The 19,815-nt window shown below is 45.8% G+C and overlaps 1 protein-coding gene across 3 annotated transcripts in view; it reads right to left on the bottom strand.

Annotated features, from left to right (window-relative positions):
* The window catches only part of SLC1A2 (solute carrier family 1 member 2), a 107,539-nt gene that overhangs the window by 82,446 nt on the left and 5,278 nt on the right, over positions 1 to 19,815 (bottom strand). The window contains exon 1 of one of the 3 annotated variants that reach the window (XM_059709662.1): positions 8,580 to 8,599. The exons of 1 other annotated variant lie outside the window; for it this stretch is intronic. The gene's annotated coding sequence lies outside the window, so the exon portion shown is untranslated. Of the gene's footprint in view, positions 1 to 148; positions 253 to 8,579; positions 8,600 to 19,815 lie in introns of those variants that run through there. One more of the 3 variants, XM_059709663.1, reaches the window with a different exon arrangement.

The following is a 19,815-nucleotide window of genomic DNA, read 5'->3' as shown; positions in this document are numbered from 1 at the left end:
TGTTGTATAATAACCTACTGCTCCACCTTGCCATTTCTCCTCTTTCTCCAGGAGGAGAAGCCATTCCGTCCTCCTCACTGGCCCTCGCAGCCCACCGCACCGCACCCCAGTTCCTGACCTGACCATCCTCTCGCCTCCGGGAACGCACAGGCCACCACGTAGCGCTGGAGTGAGCTCTGTCTTCCATCAGGTCCTGCTGCACCTGGGAGGACCATCTGTCGGGCGCTTTAAAGTGTATCCAGCCAGTGTTTGGAGGCCAAAGAGGTAACAAACTGTTTATTGACTATTATCATTTGACTGCAGAGCTCAAGGCCAGCAAAGTGTTTGTTTGAACGTTGGGAAACTATGGGAGTGAAAGACCTCATTGGGATCATCTCAGGCCTTTGATGTCCCTTTCCTCTCCTTAAGCAAGAGCTGTGGCTGTGTACTTTCTACCTTTTGTGAATTTCCACTGGGCTATCCCAGCAGCTTGCTGGAGTCCCTCCCAACCAGTCACTCTGTCACCAGACATCCTCCCTTGTCACTTACCCCTCTATTGCCATCCTTCCAGCCACTTGTGATCATTAATTAACCATTTTAACCCTGGCAGCCTGGCTCCCTGACATTTAAGCTGGACTCATCAAGGTGCTTTGTCTAATTTCCAATGCAAATGAAAGGAGCCCTTTGATTTTAAGGTCCAGAGGTGACCCAGCCTTCCAATCAGTTCTCTATGCTTTGATTCTAAATGTTCTGTAGCTTAATTTATTCATGGATTCTGTTGAGGGTCCTCTGTTTTGCTTTCTAATTAAATGTAAAATGAAAGATGAACGTATTGTTCTGAAGTAGATATGAACACCAGCCCCCACGTCACTGTCAACAGCTTCCATGGATAACAGCACCGTTTCTCAGAGTGTGTCCCTTGGAACACTAATCCCTAAAGGGTTCCCGATACAAAGGTTAAGGGGCCAACTAAGATTGGGAAGAGCCGTCACCCTTGAAGGCTTGCAATGTGTGTTAGTGCAGCTAAGGCTTTGAGAAGTTCAGAGGAAGGAAGCGTGCTTAACCAGGCCACACCCCAGGTTACCCAGAACACGCTCTACCTTTTGTTTTATTTTTTTATGTAAGAACTGTATACATCTTATAGATTTAGGGATCCAGGGAACACACACTGGGAAGCAACGGTCTGCTACCTGAAGACCAAGAGGGCTTTGAACCTAGGCTACATGGTTGGATTTATTCTTGTGGCAGGAAGGAATAATTAAAGGCCTTGGGTCAAAGATGAGTAGGATTCAGGCCTCCTTGATTTATAATCTGACCCCAGATCAGTCTAGAAAATGGAGACTCAGCTCTTCTCAACTGGAAGAGGTAGCAGTGGGAAGGGGCTAGGACTAGGTGGCTATCTGAACCATCATTCACCCTGGACAGCAGACACCCAAGAGTTTTGCAGGTGACCTAATGTAGAGCTCCCCACGATGGGGCCTTCCAGGATCCCCATATCCTCAAGTCTCGATCCACACCATATCTGTGGCTCCTTCACAAGTTGTCTCTGGCCCTACTGTGGGCCGTTTCAATCCCAATCTGAAATTTCCACAAGAGCTATTGCATCTGGGCAAGTGTTGTATTTGCGTTAGTTCCCAATGGCGGCCACAGATCAGTGGGTAGCAGGCAGGGGGTCTCTTTCGGAGCTTCCCCTGAGATTTAAATCCCACTTCTACCACTCATGAGCTGTGTGATATTGGACTCAGATCCCTCTTTCATAAAGATGGATAGAAATTAGCAATAATAATATCTCATAGGATTGTTGTGAAAATTAAATAGTCAATCCATATGGAAGTGCCTAGAACATAGACAGCACGCAACACATGGTAACTACTGTTATCATCACCATGTCTTATTCATTCCATAAACACGTCTCAGACAAAATAGCCATTGCCTCTAGGAGCCCTTATTGCCCTTCAAGCAATTGTGCTATTAAGAGTTGCCACTAGAAGCCATGGCAAAACCAGTCAATCTGGATTTTCAGGTATTAGGATCTCCCTGGCAGCTTGACCACATTCAGTTCTTCCAGTTGCAGCATCTACATCCTCTTCGGATGACATTTATCGCTGTAGGCTGTTGATTCTAGCTGACCTTCGATGAGACTTACTCTGAAGTTCCCACAGCAGCTCAATAGCAGAGCTGGGATCCAAACCCTCCAAGCTGGACTTCTGAGTCCGTGTCCTTAACCATCACACTACGCTGCCTCTAAAGAAGGGGCAGAGTGAGGTGTGAATATGCAAGAAGGGATGGCAAGGGGAGGAGGCAGGGGTGGGCGCGCATGAGATGTCACACAGAGAAAACAACCAGCCAATATTAGTCCGGCCCGGGCTGAGCGGCATTCACATTCTGCCCCAGAATGTTCTGGGCTTGCTACAGATCCATGGATGTCGGAGTAGGGGGCAGACAGCAGGCTGCTGCCTGACAGCGAGGAAAGGGGCCCAACCCAGGCCTGGGACACAACTAATAAGAGCAAAACTGCTATAGATGCCTCTTTGTCTGGCTTGCCAGAAGTTTGGTGTGGGTTTTTTCAATTGATTTCAGAGAGGACAGGAGAGGGAAAGAGAAACATCGATGATGAGAAAGAATCATTGATTGGCTACCTCCTGCACAGCCGTCCCCCTCCTCTCCCCCTCCGCCCGCCCCCCCCCCCCCCGACTGGGATCAAGCCTTCCACCTGGGCTGTGTGCCCTAACCAGGAATCGAACGGTGATCTCCTGGTTCATAGGTTGACACCCAGTCACTGAGCCATGCCGGCCACCGAAGGTTTTTGACATTTGTAAACTAGGGGCTCATCAGAGGGTTTCAAATATAATTTGGGATACGAACGGAGGGTGCCTTACGATCCCTCCAAGCTGTGGAAGTCTAGGATGCCAGTCCCCTCCCCCCCCCCCTCCCCCACGCCGGCCCCGCCGACATCGCCAACAGATCTGGCTGGATCCCCCAATGACAACAGAAGAATGAACATTGAGAGCACTTTCTATAAGCCGGTGCTAGAGCCTGAATTCTCCCAGCAGCTTCTGCACAGGATTACTTTCTCCACCTTACTGACAGCATGGACAGAAAAAGTAACTTGCCCCAGGACAGGTGATCCTCCAAGATTGGAGCCAGGACCTCAGCCAAAGATGAGAGCAACTCACTTCCAGGTGTAGTCTCTGCTCAGAGTAGGTAGTGTTGGGAAAGAAGGAGCGTCCGCACCTTTAACTCACAGAATCATTTTCGCTGGGGCCCTGAAGATGGGCCCAGGACACGGAGCTGCACACCACAGACCAGGTGCCCGCACCCTGACTGAGTTAAACTGTCTAGTCCTGCAAGGAGAGCCATCAGTGACAGCGTAGCAATGACAGGCAGGAGGGTGGCCCGGGGCCCTGGGGCCCTGCCACTCTGTATTCAGAGGCTGGATTTAAAACCAGTCCCTGGAACAGATTCTGCTCCCTCGCACTGAGAGCACCATATGTGTCCCCACACAATGGGAGGGAAGACAGGCTCCCTGCTGTTCTGGAGGTGGTGGCCAGCAGGCTGGCAAACAAGCTCCCAGCCTTTTCTCTCAATAGCCTGGGGGTGGGGCGGGGGTGGGTTGGGGGGGGCAGGGGCATGTAAGAAACTGAAAGTTTCCCTTTGTGTGGCTCTCACAGACATTTCTGGAAGGGGTCAGTTGTTTTGGGTGATTCATCATCTACCCAAGTTGCCTCGCACTGAGAAGCCAGCTCAGACACTGCGGTTAAAAATAAATCTCTGCTTGCCCACCTTCTATTAATATTCTGTAAGTGTTCTAAGGCCCTTCCGCCAACAGTGAGAAAAGTTCATTTTAGCTAATAGTGGCTACACTGGCTCTGATCAATTGGTAAAAGTAACTCTATAACTAAGCCCCTAACTTCATTTCAAAAAGTGATGGGTCCCTGGCCAGGTGGCTCAGTTGGTTATAGTGTCGTTCCGGGGCCCCAAAACATTTCTGGTTCACTTCCCAACCAGGGACACATACCTAGGTTGCGGGTTCGATCTGGTCAGCCACATACAGGAGGCAACTGATTAATGTTGGTTTTTCTCTCTCTCTCTCCCTCTACCTCCCTCACCCCATTCCTCTCCCTCTAAAATCAATAAACATATCCTCTGATAAAAAAAAAAGTGATGGGGAAACACTAAATACTAAACCATCCAGGAAAAAATTACTTGCGGGCGTCTGAGTACCACTCACTAACCATACACATTGCTCTGTGAGTCAGTTTCTTCATAGGTAAGATGGAGATCACACAACACCTATTGTACTCATAGGTTAATACGTACAGACTCTCATGATGGTGCCTGGGACATCGCATGCACTCAACACAAGGGAGCTATCATTAGGCAAACTCACCCCAATCATGATATTGATGGGAATGACTGACTGTCATGTACTCCTCTCTCACTGTGTGCCAGGCACAGGGCTCAGAGCTCACGGTGTGGTTGGGTTATTCCCAGCACAGATTTTCCAGCCGGTCAGATGCAGGTGGGAGTCCTTCCTGCTCCAGCACTCCCTAACTTTGGCAAAGTCACTAACCCTCCCTGAGCTTGTTTCTTCATCTGCAAAATGAGGATATTCATAGTCTCTACCTCATAATGTGAAGACCTGTGCACCCCAAGACTCTTGGCCCACAGTATATGGAAACCATCTGTATTATTTTTGTAGTTCTTAAGACTAAAATTAGCCCTAACTGGTTTGGCTCAGTGGATAGTGTCAGCCTGCAGACTGAAGGGTCCCAGGTTTGATTCCGGTCAAGGGCATGTACCTTGGTTGCGGGCATATCCCCAGTGGGGGGTGTGCAGGAGGCAGCTGATCGATGTTTCTAACTCTCTATCCCTCTCCCTTCCTCTCTGTAAAAAAATCAATAAAGTATATATTTTTTAAAAAGCCTAAAATTATCTAAAATTTTTTAAAAAATTAAATATTGAGGGAAAATAAAAAATATTTAAATGACAAAAGGATCAAAGCCACTGACATTCTCAGCGTGTAAACTGATGCGTTTATCTTTGTAATTGTAACCCAATTATATTCTTTCCACTTCTCCCTGTGAATAAGCACTCATCTTGATTTGACATTAAATCTGGTTTAAATTGTGAATAACAAAAACAAGCTGCCAGTGCTTAGATTGAGAAGCCTGGATCTGCTTCAGAAGAACAAATTACTTACACGTGCTTCAGGATGTGACCCACCATCTTCCCCTGTGACTCACAGCCTCAGTGTTCCTGTTCAACAAATCTAATCGGCCCCCACATGTGGATGCTGCCCAGGAAAGGACCGGACCGCTTGGAGGTCAAAGGACCACTTTGATGGCAGAGGTGACCTTCTAGAAACGCAGCAGGTTTGGCACATCTAGAGCCATGGGCAAGTCAGGGAGACCCAAGTGTCTGCATGAGGGTCAGGATGGCTGGCAGCCAGAAAGGTAAAGGAGAAACTTGGGCATGGGTCCCCGTACTGTGTGCCTACAGTACGGGGTATACACTCTGCCCGCCTTAGCTCGCTTAATCCTCACCATGACTCCACAAGGAAGAAATCATTATTATCATTCCCATGTTACAGATTAGGAAATTGAAGATCAGAGAGGTGAAGCAACGTCCCAAGGTTACACAGTAGTAGAGCTGGGATATAGCAAGAAAACTGTATCTTTTGAGTAACTATAGGCATCTCCGCTTTGCTCACTTTCTTATCTGAACCAATACTGGACTGGCTATCTCTAACAACTCACCCTCTGGTGGGTCCTCAACTCAGAGAGTGGGATGTAGAGTGAACCAGATGAATGTCACATAACACACACTACGTACCAGATGCTCTACACCCACCATTCCGTTTGATCTTTACAAAAGGGAGTGGTTATCAGCTCCATATTCAGATGAGGTAACTGAGGCTCAGAGGTTAGATGACCAGACAGCTAAGTGGCTGCACCAGAACTCAAGCCCAAGGGTCGCAATGGCCAACGCCCATGCTCTTTCCATTCATTTTATTTCCAAGGAAGACTCACAAGGTGGGAAAAAAAAATCATCAAGCGGGTAAGAAGTAATGAACCCTTCTCAACAACCCTGAAAAAGTAACCCTCCAAGACAGGCCTGCTCCTCATGGAGATGTTGCCATCATCCGATTCATCTTGCCTTCATATTGATCAAATCCAGGTAATACAGACCTTAAACGACTGAAGTCATTTTTGTTTGTCAGTTTTATTTTGTTTGTTTTCTTTGCTTTGGGCCTAAATCACCTATTTTAGAGACCTACATGATCTAAATTATCTAGAAAGTTGCAACTACTCCTTTCCCCTCATCCCAAGTAGGTTCTTCTTTAAGGAACACAGATTCACAATCCCTTTCACGAAATGGGCATTTCTACATGAAAATACTTGCACAAGGAAAATGGAACCAGCATTGCCCTTGGGTGTTCCTTTGGTAGTTTCAGCCAGAAAAACAGAGCCACAGTGAGCCAGACAAGCTCCCCTAAGTCCCAGCTGGGTCCATGGGCTTCACACTTGGAAACAGAGTCAGCGTATCACTGCCTCCCACCCATAAAGCGCATCTGTGGTTTGGGACTCCACATTCTGAAAGGCAAGAGCAGTAAGTGGATTTAGGAAAGGACAGAGCTCCCAGATCCTCAGACACAGGCTTATGTGTGGAGGTGGCCCGATTCCTTTGCACAGTATTCCTTTAGGGACCGATTACTCTGAAATGTTGTTTGGGGGATGATGCACAAGACACTCGGGGGACCCTGCCTCCTGGGAAGACAGCAGTCTTTGAGCCACTCACTGCTGCGCATTACACATCTCTCACCGAAGGCAGAGAAGAAGCCAGAAAACAACCTCGATGCTGACTAATCTGAAGCATTTTAAACCGTCACAAGGCTGGACTGATTTATTAAAATCTTTGTCGGAAAGAGCTTGCCCTTCCCATTCACATCAACAATTTGACTCTTTACAGCAACTCTACAAGTCCACGGCCCTGCTTTTCCATGAAACTGAACTACTTGGCTTAAAATTAGAACCTTTGGCATATGTTGGAAGCACAAAGGGCAGAGGGAACAAAGTGGGCCTTGGTAACTGAATCTCTTAATTAGAATGATAAATGGCATGCTTTAAACTCACTCCCACAACACCAAAAAGGGTGTGAAAGACCACAGCGTGTCCAAACAAACATGTAACCCGGGGGTCTCTTCAACTAAACTCAATTAAAAGTCTAGTCTGTGTGATGCAGTTAAAAGTTGGCAATTCCCTGGCCATCTTGGTAAGAGTGCAGAGCCAATCTGGCTCATTTTAGCTTCTGGAAGAAGGAGGAGGAGGAGGAGGAGGAGGAGGAGGAGGAGGAGGAGGAGGAGGAGGAGGAGGAGGAGGAGGGGGAATGAATCTGAAACTCCAGGCTGTGGAATAAAAAGCATTAAAGCCGGTGACACATAGAACAGTGTCTGGCACATAGGAAATGCGACAGAAATGTTAGCTGCTCTTGCTGTTACTAAGATAGTTGTGAGGCTGCCCAGAATCACAAAACTATTCAAATCCTTCGCCACACCTAGGCAGTTCACTTTAAAAACAATGACCACACACACACACACACTCACACACACAAACACTGCAGATGTTTTAAAGAAGGCAGACCTGACATCCCGAATGAGCAAACTCCCACCCACCAAGAGCAAGGTGCCCTGCCTCTGCCATGTTCCTGGGGAGAGACCACCTAGCAACTGGGGAGTCAGAAGCTTTTACTTGAGGCTTGAGAAGATGCCAAGCACTTTCCGTGAGAAACAGTCTACAGAGACATTTGACCGCATTTTCCAATGAGAAGCATGTGTCCGGGGTACGCACGCATCCTCCACTCACGTATGGATGGAAACAATGCTGAGTACATTCTGTCCCAAGAACTTACTCATGCTCCCTCTGCAAGGATCAACTTTTTCATTTAAATCCCAGAATCCTGCCAGAAAGCGGCCAACTGGAAGGTTGCTCTGAGAACATCTTCTGTGCAATCTATTAACCTCGTGGCCATTCCCAACAGCTAAACCAGATATTTCTTGTAGTTCAGGAAGCCAGAGAGTTGGTAAGAAGCTGTGTGTGTGTTTGGGGGGGGGGGAGTAGGGGTTCTGTTTTCCATGATCACCACCAGCGACATCTAATAAATTCCATTTAAACACCAACAGCAAAAGACTTTACTCACATGCTTACATTGGGTTCATTATCTTGTTAAGGAGATATCTGACTCTTGCAGACAATTACTCAAAAGCCAGATCTGTAATCATTCACAGATTTTCATAATCCATCTGCTTTTATCATTTAATCCCTTGGTTGGGTTTCAAAAACCCAAGTGCTCACTGGTTTGATAAGACAACCAACACTGAGCAGGTCCCTAAACAGTAGACGCGGGGCAGGCGAAATGTTAGCTGCTGCAGCCAATATCCTTAGCTCCTCGGTCCCATCAAGTGGGACACCTCCTTGAGGCAAGAGCATCTCCCCGGATGGATCACCTCCACCTAAGAATGCCTCTCAACGGGGGTTGGTTAGTGCTGTGCGTGGGGAAACGAAGCCAGGTGGTGGTCCTGGTCATTTGTGAGCACTAACCTTCTCCGAATACGGTCCTCGGGCCTCTTCATGGACACATACGTGGGTTATTCTAGGTGACCTCTTGTTAAAGAGTTTTATTTTAAATCCCAGCTAATCTCTGTTGTTCCCTGGACTGGTCTGATCTCTTGACACTTCATAGTTCAGGTCTACAGTGAGCTGTAAAAAGACAGTGTGAACAAGTCTGTTTCTCTCTTTCCCTTTCTTCCAGTCAGTTCTGTTCCATCAATGACCCCTTTCTCCTCCTCTGCATAAACAGCGGTATAGGTGAGCCAGAACTAAAAATAAAAAGGTGAAGAAAAGAGCACAGTGAGTCCATGGCGCTCTTGACAGCGACCGTGTTGAGACAAGTTTGGGCGCTGGGATGTGTCGGCGCCTGCGCTCAGGAGCTTTCAGTTTGCTTTGAGTGCCTCTGGGTATTTTTAGAATCTGTAGGGAGAAGTTGAACTGCACAGGGCGGCTGCTATGCTACTAATGACACCCTGAGCTTAAAGAAGCAGGATTCATAGGATTGTTGAAGCTTCGGGTGATAGAAAGCAACACCTGACTTAAGAATCACACATGCGTGAGGGTGGAAGGAAAAGGGAGGGGAAAGTCCTTGATAAACTAACCTGGAATGAAGTCTGCAGCCTCAGGTGAAAGTCACTTAATTATGAGACTTTTATGAGTTTGTGGTAGCCCTTCCTTTCCTTTTCTTCCTTCCTTCCTTCCTTCCTTCCTTCCTTCCTTCCTTCCTTCCTTCCTTCCTTCCTTCCTTCCTCCCTTCCTTCCTTCCTTCCTTCATCATTCTTTATTATTCCTTCTTTCTCTTCTTTTCATCTTTCCAGCATCTCCCTGGGGAACCCTGTGAGCCATACCTAGCCAATCAGACAACCTTTCTACAATGGTCAGACCAAGAGTGAGTGTAATCAAAGTCTGGCTAATGAGACTGTTCATTTCCTGAGGGTATCAGAAAAAAGGCACTTTTTATTGCTGGGATCATTCACTGTGAGGATGCTGTAAGCCTGTGCTGCCACAATCCATCATTGTCTGAAAGGGACAACCTAGGAAAGTCCAGCCAAGAGATGGGGGGGAGACAAGATGTCCGTGATGGTGTCTGTGCCCTTGGTCCTGCTCTGTCTGCATCCTGCTAAATCCCCAGACACTCCAGTTACCTTAGCCAATAAAGTTCCCCCTTCTTTCCCTTTGAGCTGGGATTCTACCAAGAGCATCCCAAAGTATCCTAATTCAGAACTCCTTTCAGAGCAAGTAAACAGTGGAGACAGCGTTCAAAGTCAATGCTATGCACCTACAAAGTCTGCGTTCAACCACTCTGTATTGTTTTCTTTCCACCGAATCACCCACGGCTTGATGGACCTTGATTTGCCATTTATCTCACACTGTTTTCCCTCCTGGCCTTGGCAGCCTGTCTACATTTTCACAACCACCGAGTTCCTGCTAAACCCGTTCTGTGTCTTCCTGACTCTCCTGCGTTTGATTCTCCACAATCCCACAAAGTGATTCCTCAAGGTGGGCGAGGAGGGGCAATCAGGCCAGCTAACCCTCGGTGAGGGCATGAATCCATTTCTCAGGAAGAAGAATCCTCTATGTCAGAAAAAAACAAAAAGCGTCAGTTTAACGTTTCTCCTAAAAAGTAGAAGAATCATTCAGTCATGTTTTAGATACTTGAGATATCACTGTTTCAGTTCTCCAGGAGTGAAAGGAACTGAAACGGTTCTTTTGAACCTCATTCTGAAATCTGATTCTGATTTCCCCACCCAAACACCACAAAGTTAAAAGCCTACAACCACTTTAAAAACGATTAAATATATATGAAAAAAAATGTATATACAAAGACGTGTGGCTTATGACAATGAAATGGTAAAACTAACCTAAATGTCCAACAATAAGGGATCAGTTAAGTCAATTGTATGGTAGAGCAATGATTTTAAAATATGCAAACCAATCGAGTCATTCAAGTTATGTCAAGGAAAAATATATTGGGGGAGAGGGGAACTAACAATCCTAAATGAAGATTTCAGACTTTTAAAACACTACATACACATGCAAATTTAAAGGACATAACATTGTAACAGTCGTGAGATTATGGATGATTTTTGTTTCCCCTGTGCCTTTTGGAGTTGAAAGGTTTTTTGTTGTTGTTTCCTTTGCTTTGAGCAACATTTTCTTTAAGTTGTTATGAAAGAGATATGCCTTAAGCAAAAAGCTGCAAGGATGAGGGAGATGAGGATGCTACTGAGATTATCCGAGAAAAGGAAAGTACAAGCAGAATTTGTGTGGGTGGGAGCCCAGACTCTGGAGTCAACTCTCTGGATTCTAGTCCTTTTATTCATTAACTAAGCAACTAAGCAAGTTACCCAACACCTCTGCGTCTCAGTCTCCCATCTAGAAAACACGGATGTTAATAACACCTACCTCTTATGGCCAGAGGGATAGCAAGGTCACCAAGAATAACTGGGAGGTTGCCAAGGACTTGTTTTAAAGTGTTTTCAAGTCTGACTGAGAACTCTGACATTTGGGGGGAAAAATAATAATACCTACCTCATTGGGTTGTTCTGAAGGTCATGTGAACTAATATGTATAACGCATTTAAAACAATGCCTGGCATAGAGTGTGTTCTATGTAAGTTGTTGTTATCATTCCAGTATAAACCACTCCAGGGCAACCACTCATTCATCTCCACATTTCCAGCCCGTATCATAGGGCCTGGCACACCTGGCACTTGATCAATGTCTGCTGAGTGGTGCCCAGGTGGATTCCAGAGTGCGGTGAGAATGTTTCAAGGAGTGGCCACCATGATACCATCTCACTCATGACATGAACTGCACGATCCATGGACATCTCCCTCCAGACCCTGTCCATAGGGCTCCTGGGTGCTGAAGGGACAGCATTTGTTCTAGAGGGGCTGTTGAGAGCACCAATGGTTAATAGGATAAAGGCAACAGTTGAGACACTATTGCCATCTCCCTTTTCTGTCCTAGTCAGAACTTTTTTGGTTGATTGAAAGAGAAACGCACTCAAACACATGCTAACATAAAAGGAGAGGATGATATTGCTAGGTATAGATATCTCACGGAGTCCAAGCACAAGACACAAAATAATAATAGAAGCTTGTCAAATGCAATTCAGACCACTGGTTGGATGACTACGCAACAAAATTGGTTAGAGCTGGGAATGATCTTTTAAAATAATACCGTAATACTATAAACATTTTAACCGAAAATGTATAAAAACGTTCATTTGCCAAACTCTGGATGACCTCAGATCTCTCATGGAATATGGAAGATGACTGTTCACATTCATGTAGCTTGTCTCAGTCCTGACCTCATCCTTAGAATCCCACAAGTCTTTGAAAAGTAATATACATATAAGTGAATATGACCCTCCTCGAATAAGAAAGACCAACCCAGAGGCCATCTGCACAGCATATGCCCATAATTTAAAATGATATGTACACATTAGATCCGAGGATCCTAAATGAGTCCCAGGCAGTTCCAGCTTTAGGCCCAGGGCATTGCAGAATATCAGTTCATCGTGGCAGCTTACTCATTTGCCGAGTTACCTACCCACCTGGCACTGTGGCATGCTCATTAGAGTCCCAATTTCCAAATCTTCCAAACACTGACTAGCTTTGGGGGAGAAAAATACCATCACAAAAGTCTGGCCACGTATCTGCTTGTGCTTTGGACAATTAAACAAAGAACTGAGAGCTTGAACTATCGAATTTGGGGGAAGAAAGGGATTGTAGAATCCCAATCATCGACCTCATACCTTACATATGGAAAAAAACAAAGCCGAAAGAGGTCAAGGTGATGTGCCAAGGTTAGGAAGCCTACAGTCACAGAGTCTGAGGGCAGTAAGGTTTTCCCTATACTACTGTGTACCTAATGGGTCACCACCTGCCTAAGTATGGCACAATTCACAGAGAGGCACTTGCATCAATTTCCCAGAGCTATGTGGTTTATAGGAAGATAAACTAAAGAAGTATGTTAAAAATGTACCCACATGCTGAATGACTGACAAGATCATTTCACAGGTGGGCCTCAGAGTGAACTGACCAAAGAGCGACATAGAAATCTCCAAACATAAAAGCTCTCTCCTAGCGTTTCTTCCAAGCTGTAACTTAAGAAGCCCAGTAACTCTCCCAGCTCAAACCATGCTTACCCTCCTCTTTACGAATTAGGCAAATGGACAGCTTTCTCAGTGTACAGAGTGGGTAACAGGTGCTGAGAGCCTCCAGGAACCGGTCAAGTGCATGATAAGCACATCATAGATGGTTTCTTACTTCAACCTCATCACAACTTTGCAAGAAAAATATTTTCTCCTTTTTTTTCAGATGAGCCAACGGAGACTCAGAAAGGTCAGGCAATTGCTATGAAGCCACACGGCTAGCCTATTTGGTTCCTAAAGCCTCAAGGTTGTGCAGCGCTTCTCCTCCCACTCTCCCCAGGCAGGCGGGCATGGTTGGCAGTAAAGTGTTCTTTCCAGAGCACCTTAAAGATATACTGCTTGGGTCACGGGAGTGATCTCAGAGCACTACCTCACAATGTGCCAGGCCAGCCCATCTGCTCCCCTGACTTAATCTTTCCCCAAGGCTTGTGTTTTCCTTCAAAGACACAGAGCTTAGTTTCATTTCTCTCTGGTTCCCTAGATTCGCCTTAGCATCTTCTAACCAACCTATATAGTGAAGTTGTAAAATCTTGACCATCCAGGATTTAGTCTCATCAGAAGTGGAAGAATTTAGACAGGGGGAACATAAAACAAGAAGCAAAATCAGCCTTGAAAAATTTCATTTCCCTGGCCCTTAAGCATGCTCCTTGCTTACTTTTCTTTCGCAGCGGGAGGTTTTCCTCTTCAATGGAATAACTAGACTCTCAGGCCCATCGTGCCTTCTCTCATCCGTCACTCTTTTACTGGGTCAGAAAAAGAACATGTCTCTTCAAATGGGTATATTTTCTAGATACCTTCAGACATGACACCCTCAGATAGCATTGCAATGAAATTCAGGGATGTTAATATAAACCAACACTGAGGACAAGATGTATGTTATTACTTGGGTGGCTATTTTAAGCATTTTCTTTTAAAAGAGAGCAAAAGAAAACAATTTTTGTTTTTGAAAATGAAAAAAAAATCAGCTTTAAAAGGTTGTATTTTGGATATCCTAACAGACTTGAGGATATTGGACAATAGAGAAATACTGATACATATGGCCTAGGTATAAACCGTTTACATTGCAATAGCTAACGGACTAAGGGCTTACTGTGTGCCAGACTTCTCCATACACTTCCTGTGCATTTATTTTTATTTTATTTCATTTTTAAAGTAGATGTAATTTTTTTTAATTGATTCTAGAGAGAGTGAGAGTAAGAGGGAAAGGAAGAAAGAGGGAGAAACGTCGAGGTGAGAAACATCGACCGGTTGCCTTCGCATGGGCCCTGGCTGGGGATCAAATCCACAACCCGGGTATATGCCCTGACCAGGAATCAAACCTGCCACCCTTTGGTGTACAGGAATAAGTTCCAACCAACTGAGCCACACCGGCCAGGGATCCCTGCATTTATTCTCCCAACCACCCCTAAAATATTTGGTTCTATTATTGAACCATTTTACATATGTGGAAACTGAGTTTGTGGGAAGGCTATCTGAGCAGGAATGGGCCAAATCTTTCTGGAAATAAAAGAAAGTGCCAATTTAAGCATCCTGCTTCTGGTAAAGTGATTCAGAGAGAGGCCCAGCCTTTTACACAACCCTGAAATGCCAGGAAAATAGGGTCTTTGGCCGCTGAAGAGGATCCCATGCACATGGCGGCTCCCTCAGGTCTTTCCCAAGGAGGGGATGAGCAGGCCAGCACATCTCCCACCTTCTCAGCACTGTGACCACGCTTGCTATTAGAGTCACATTACCTTCCCCCGAGGACAATGGGTGTGTTTACTGACCATGTCCTGGACAAAGCTCAGGAATAATTCCCTTCTGGATAACTGTCAGGAGAGTGCTGGCTGCCATGGCAACAACTATAAAAGTCTTTATTTGTTTGTTTGTATTAAGTGTCCAAAAATGTGGCTATTTTTTGCGTGACTGGAATTCCTGACAGAAACTGTGTATGTGTGAGCGTGAGATATGAATGGGTGGAGAAAGGATACCTTTAAGATGCAGTCTGTAAGTCATTAAATATCAGGACACGAAAATAAGGGAAACAAAATATATCCCTTGGCTTCACACTGCACCCTTCTGGAAGGAGGAGGAAGTGAAAAAATACACCATTTCTATACTCCATTTGCTATATTATGAAAACTGATTCATATAAAAATTCACATATAAAAGCGTTTTTCCAGGCTTATGCCTTTTTTCTATCTTAACATGTATTTCCCCAACTAATCTTTGCCACAAACTTATGAGGCTAAGATTATTATCCCCATTTTACAGATGAGTAAGTTGAGTTCGAGGGGTGATGGCCTGAGTCCCATAGCCTAAAAGTGGTGCAGATTTATACCCAAGTCAGCCTGAATCTGTTATTTCTACTTATCAATCCTTGGGGGAAGGAAAAAAACTGAATCCAATTAGGGGGTGACGTTACCCAGAATTGACTTCAGGAAATGGGCCTTCCCCTCTGCATTGTGAGCTGTTCGAGCCCAGAGCCTGAAAAAAAAACCCAACGCCTTTGTTTTGGGGTGCTCAGAAAAATTGGTGGAGGAAACTCAAGGAGAGAATGAAACAGTTTAAAGCAATATCTCTAACTTTCATTTCATATAGTCAAAAATTCCAAGCAGCGAATGACTCGTGACACTGAACTCACGGGGTGAGTCGACCCAGGTTCCCTCTCCCGTGCACAGGAGGAGCCCCAGCACGTGGGGTGGGGAATAAACTGTCCTCCAGCTGGGCTCTCCGCCTTCCCCATTTGCATCCCAAACCACTGCTGAGGTCGGGGTCTCGGTTTCACATGTGACCGCACCGTCTCAGTGTGTTCTCTGTGAAATGCAGATTCTCTGCGATCAAGTAGGGAGAAAGTAAAGTTTAAAGTTGGAAATGTTGATGTGTGTTTTTTAAATGGTCGGCATGACATTTAGTAACTGGTTTGGCTGGTTTCAGACATTCATTCCTTTGATCAGCAGAGGGCTTTGACACAGCACTGTGCAGCCTAAGAAAGAAGCTAAACATCTCACTCAGTGTGATTTCAAAAACAAAACAAAAAACTTGACCTCCATATTGGAAACAGCGAATTTCAAACATGCTGGACAATAATCCACAGGAAGAAATGGATTATGACCCAGCACACGCACACATATGCACACAAACACACGCATGTATGCACACACAAAACTGCAGAAACAACTGACATCCTTTGTCTGTGCAATGTACTCTGATAGTTTCTATTCTCCTGCGCTTCATTTTTTAAATGTGACTTTTTCTACTAAATGGATTTCTTGTCCCACTAACTGCTTATGGCCTGCAGTTTAAGAAGCACTGTCCGAAGCCGTGTCACTCAGTACTGTGACTGAGCACTTGAGAGGTGACTTGTATGAAATGAGCAGTGCCATAAGTTTAAAAGACACAGCTGATTTTTAAAAATAGTACCAAATATTAAAGTAAAATACCTCATTAATGATTTTTCACATTGATTACATGCTGAAACAATAATGGTTTGTATAATTTGAAGTAAAAATAAAACCTATTATTAAAACTAATTTCCCCTGTTTCTCTTTACCTTTTTTCCTGCGGCTACAAGCAAATTTAATATTACCAACATGGCTCACATTACATTTCTAGTGGACAGTACTGACCTAGAGCAGGGTCAGCAAGCTACGGACCCAGGGTCAAACCCACCTTGTCATCTGTTTTTGTAAATAAACTCCTTTTGGAACATATGCACACTCCCTCACTTACATATTGTTGAGTAGTTGCAACAGAGACTGTATGGCCTGCAGTGCTATTAACTGCCAGTCATGGTTCCAAGTCATTTCTATATCTTACTTGACTCGATATGGACGACCATCCTGCAAGAGGAGTTTTATTACTGAATTGATAAATGAGGCTCTGAGCGATTCAGTAATTGCCCCAAGGTTACCCAGCTGGGCAGCAAGGACCAGAGCTGGGACCTGAACCTGTACCAGTCTGATGACAAAGCCATTTCTCCTTTGAATGCCCCTGCCCCAAACAACCCCTTGCTACCTATAGAGCTAAATCCCGCCTGTGGCCTGGAGAACCAGTCAGCCCATCTGGCTGCCAATCAGTCCACAAGGAAATGGTATGAAAAGGAGGCCTGTCCTCAGGGAATGTAAGGGTTGTAGCTGCTCTTTCAGTTTTAGGAAGAGTGACCTGCCTTCTACCCTCCAGAAAATTAAAACTGCTCAGATGCTGCTTTCGGAGTGACCAATCTGTGATCATTCTAAACCGCTCCTCGCTTCAGTTGGGAATTTGCAATGCGATGCCTTATTTTTCCATTTTCAACCCCAGTAACTTAGGGCTTCAAACCTCAGAGTTATAGTTCCAGATATCCAAAGTCAGGGAAAAACTAAGTGGGGATGTCTAAAAAAAAGTTTGCTGGGGCTATTGTTAAGTGAACAAAGTGAATAAAATCGTTTTCAGAGTAATACCCTACTTTGGCAAATAAATAAAAATCGCTTATAACTGTCCTATTTGTGTGTGTGTGTGTGTGTGTGTGTGTGTGTGTGTGTCTGCGCATCCCTGTGTATGTTGAATACTACTCTCAAGGGGTATGTAAAATTTGTTTTGCCTTTTATGTACTTTTAAATGTTTGTCACAATAACGAATGTATTGGTGGCAAATGTTTTCCTTTTCTGGTTGAAGAATCCATGCACATTTTGTTTTGCTTTTTTAAGGGCACTGCCAGCCTTCCACTGATTGCCACACCGGAAGGCACAGAGAATGTGAAACCAGGCAAGTACAAAGGAAACCTAGGATCTTTCAGGCTCAGTGGGGAAACCCAAGGGGGCCTCCGGCCATCTTTGAGGAAAAGTGGAGCTGCAGCGCCCCCCTGCGTCCAGGGCCCTGGGTGCAGGAAGCCTGCCCCTGCTGCTTTGGGGCAGGATTCCCAGGGCCAAAGGGTGTGTATGCTTACTGAGTTTGTTATCCCTGCTTCTTAGACTTGCCAGGCCAGACCTGAAGGGAAAGCTCGCACTCCCAACCTTCTGGCTGCCAAATACAGGCTTGCAGGGCTCCCAGACTCTTTCCAGTGGCAGCAGAGGGGTCGGGGAAGACACTAGACGGGGTGCTCTGAGTCCTGAACAGCAGCTGTCTTCCTTCCTGGTTCCACAGCAGCTAGCTGCGCTTGGAGGGGGAGGATGCGTACGTGTAGCAATAATACACTTTGAAGGTGTTCTACATCTTAAATGCTCAGTTTCAGGCGTTCCAGAGGGAATGCAAACACAATGGAACTATGTTTTAAAACAGCCGCCTGCTTCTGAGCACCTGTGTCTCCCAGCACTGGTCAAATGACAGGTGACCTTCCTTACTGCCCTGCAAAGCAGATGCTATTTTCTCTACTTCATAATAGAGACAGAGGAGGAACCTGGATCTCCCAAAAGCCAAGGCACTCATCTGGAAAGTAGCTGGTCCTAGATTTAAGCATCTCTAGCCCCTTCTTGTTGTGCCAGGTGTCCTATGCAAAGGTCTTGGCCAGGGCATAGGGACTGCGGGTTGCAGAAGACCAAGGTGCATTGTCTCCAGGCACTGGACTTCCGGGCTCCAAGAGATGCTATGTGTGACTCTCAGAGGGCCCGTCATTCCACGGGTACCTGTTAAACCAGTGAATGACACCACAGTTCACTGCAGCTTCAGCTGGGGGTCATGTGATATTCTGGAAGGCCCTCTGATTCCTAAAGCTGCCACGTTGAAGAGCGCAGCCCCTGATCTGGCCTCTGCCCCATTGCTAATACAAAAGTCCCTTCCCTGGCCCCTTCAAAGACACATGGCTGTAGGCGACCCACAGCCCATGCTTCTATTCTTTCTGCTGCCTTATTGTCCTGAGTGGAGATGGCAAAAATAATTCCAAAGCTGGTGTTCACTGCTAAGCCTTTCACCTAATTAGGATTTGGTAACCAGAAAGAGGCAGTCAGACAAAAAGCATGGGCATGTCACACATGTGAAAAAAGTTGCCAAAACTGGTTTGGCTCAGTGGATAGAGCGTCAGCCTGCGGACTGAAAGGTCCCAGGTTCGATTCCGGTCAAGGGCATGTACCTGGGTTGCAGGCACATCCCCAGTAGGGGATGTGCAGGAGGCAGCTGATCGATGTTTCTCTCTCATCGATGCTTCTAACTCTCTATCTCTCTCCCTTCCTCTCTGTAAAAAATCAATAAAATATATTTTAAAAAAAAAAGTCACCAACCACTTTTCCCTTGAGCTTTGAGCATTCCCTTCAGTGATTTGTGAGCAGCCCAGGGCCCAAAATAACCAAATAAAAATCATCATACGTATGAATAAAACATGCACCTTAACATGGCTTGGGGACATTATAGAGGTTTGTTTGCCTAAAATGTTCCACTTTTAAAAGCTGGGAGAGAATAGAGACTCCTTTTTATTAGCGTGTGTTTCTTTCACACATTTCCTCTTCCTCCCCGTGGCTTTCTTCTCCTGGGAATGGCTAACGAGGTCCCATGGCCCTTGAGACTCTTTTGTAACCATGACTGAGCATTCTTGGTCTCTTGTAAAAAAAGAAGACTTCTTTGTTCAATGGCGCCCTCCCTCCCTCTGCAATTTGCAAAGCTTACTTCCCTTCTATCATCAATTCCTGTCCCGGCCCCTGAATAAACCCGAACCTTCATCCCAGGGCCTCTGTCTTAAAGAAAGCCCCCTGCATGGGATCCTGCCCCCGACCCCCAGCTGCAGGCAGCGGTGGTGCCCTGATTTGTTGGGGTGTCACAATGAAGACCTGAGATCCACTGCTGCCCCAGGACGCGCCCTCAGCCAGGTGTGAGGGATCAGACTCACATCAGCTGGGTCCCCAAAGCCTCCACCGGACACCACAGCCACTGCCTCGCTGCTCTCACCTCCATGGCGACCCTACCCTTGGACGGTGGACATGCAGATGGGCAGCCTGTCCCTGCTGGAGGGAAAGGCCGCTATCCAAACGTATGAAAGACAAACTCGTTAATTTAACTCCCTGATTAACAAGAAAAATTCCCTAACTTCAGTCAAAGGAGCATGATCTTTCTGGCCTGTGGAAATGATCGAGTGACTCGGCAGGAAAAGCCAGAGCAGGCCAGCAGGGCCATCCCTTCT

This window comes from Myotis daubentonii, chromosome 9, assembly GCF_963259705.1.
Source record: "Myotis daubentonii chromosome 9, mMyoDau2.1, whole genome shotgun sequence".
Taxonomy (NCBI): domain Eukaryota; kingdom Metazoa; phylum Chordata; class Mammalia; order Chiroptera; family Vespertilionidae; genus Myotis; species Myotis daubentonii.
Note: the sequence above shows the minus strand (reverse complement) of the source record. Positions and strands in the feature narration are given on the sequence as shown.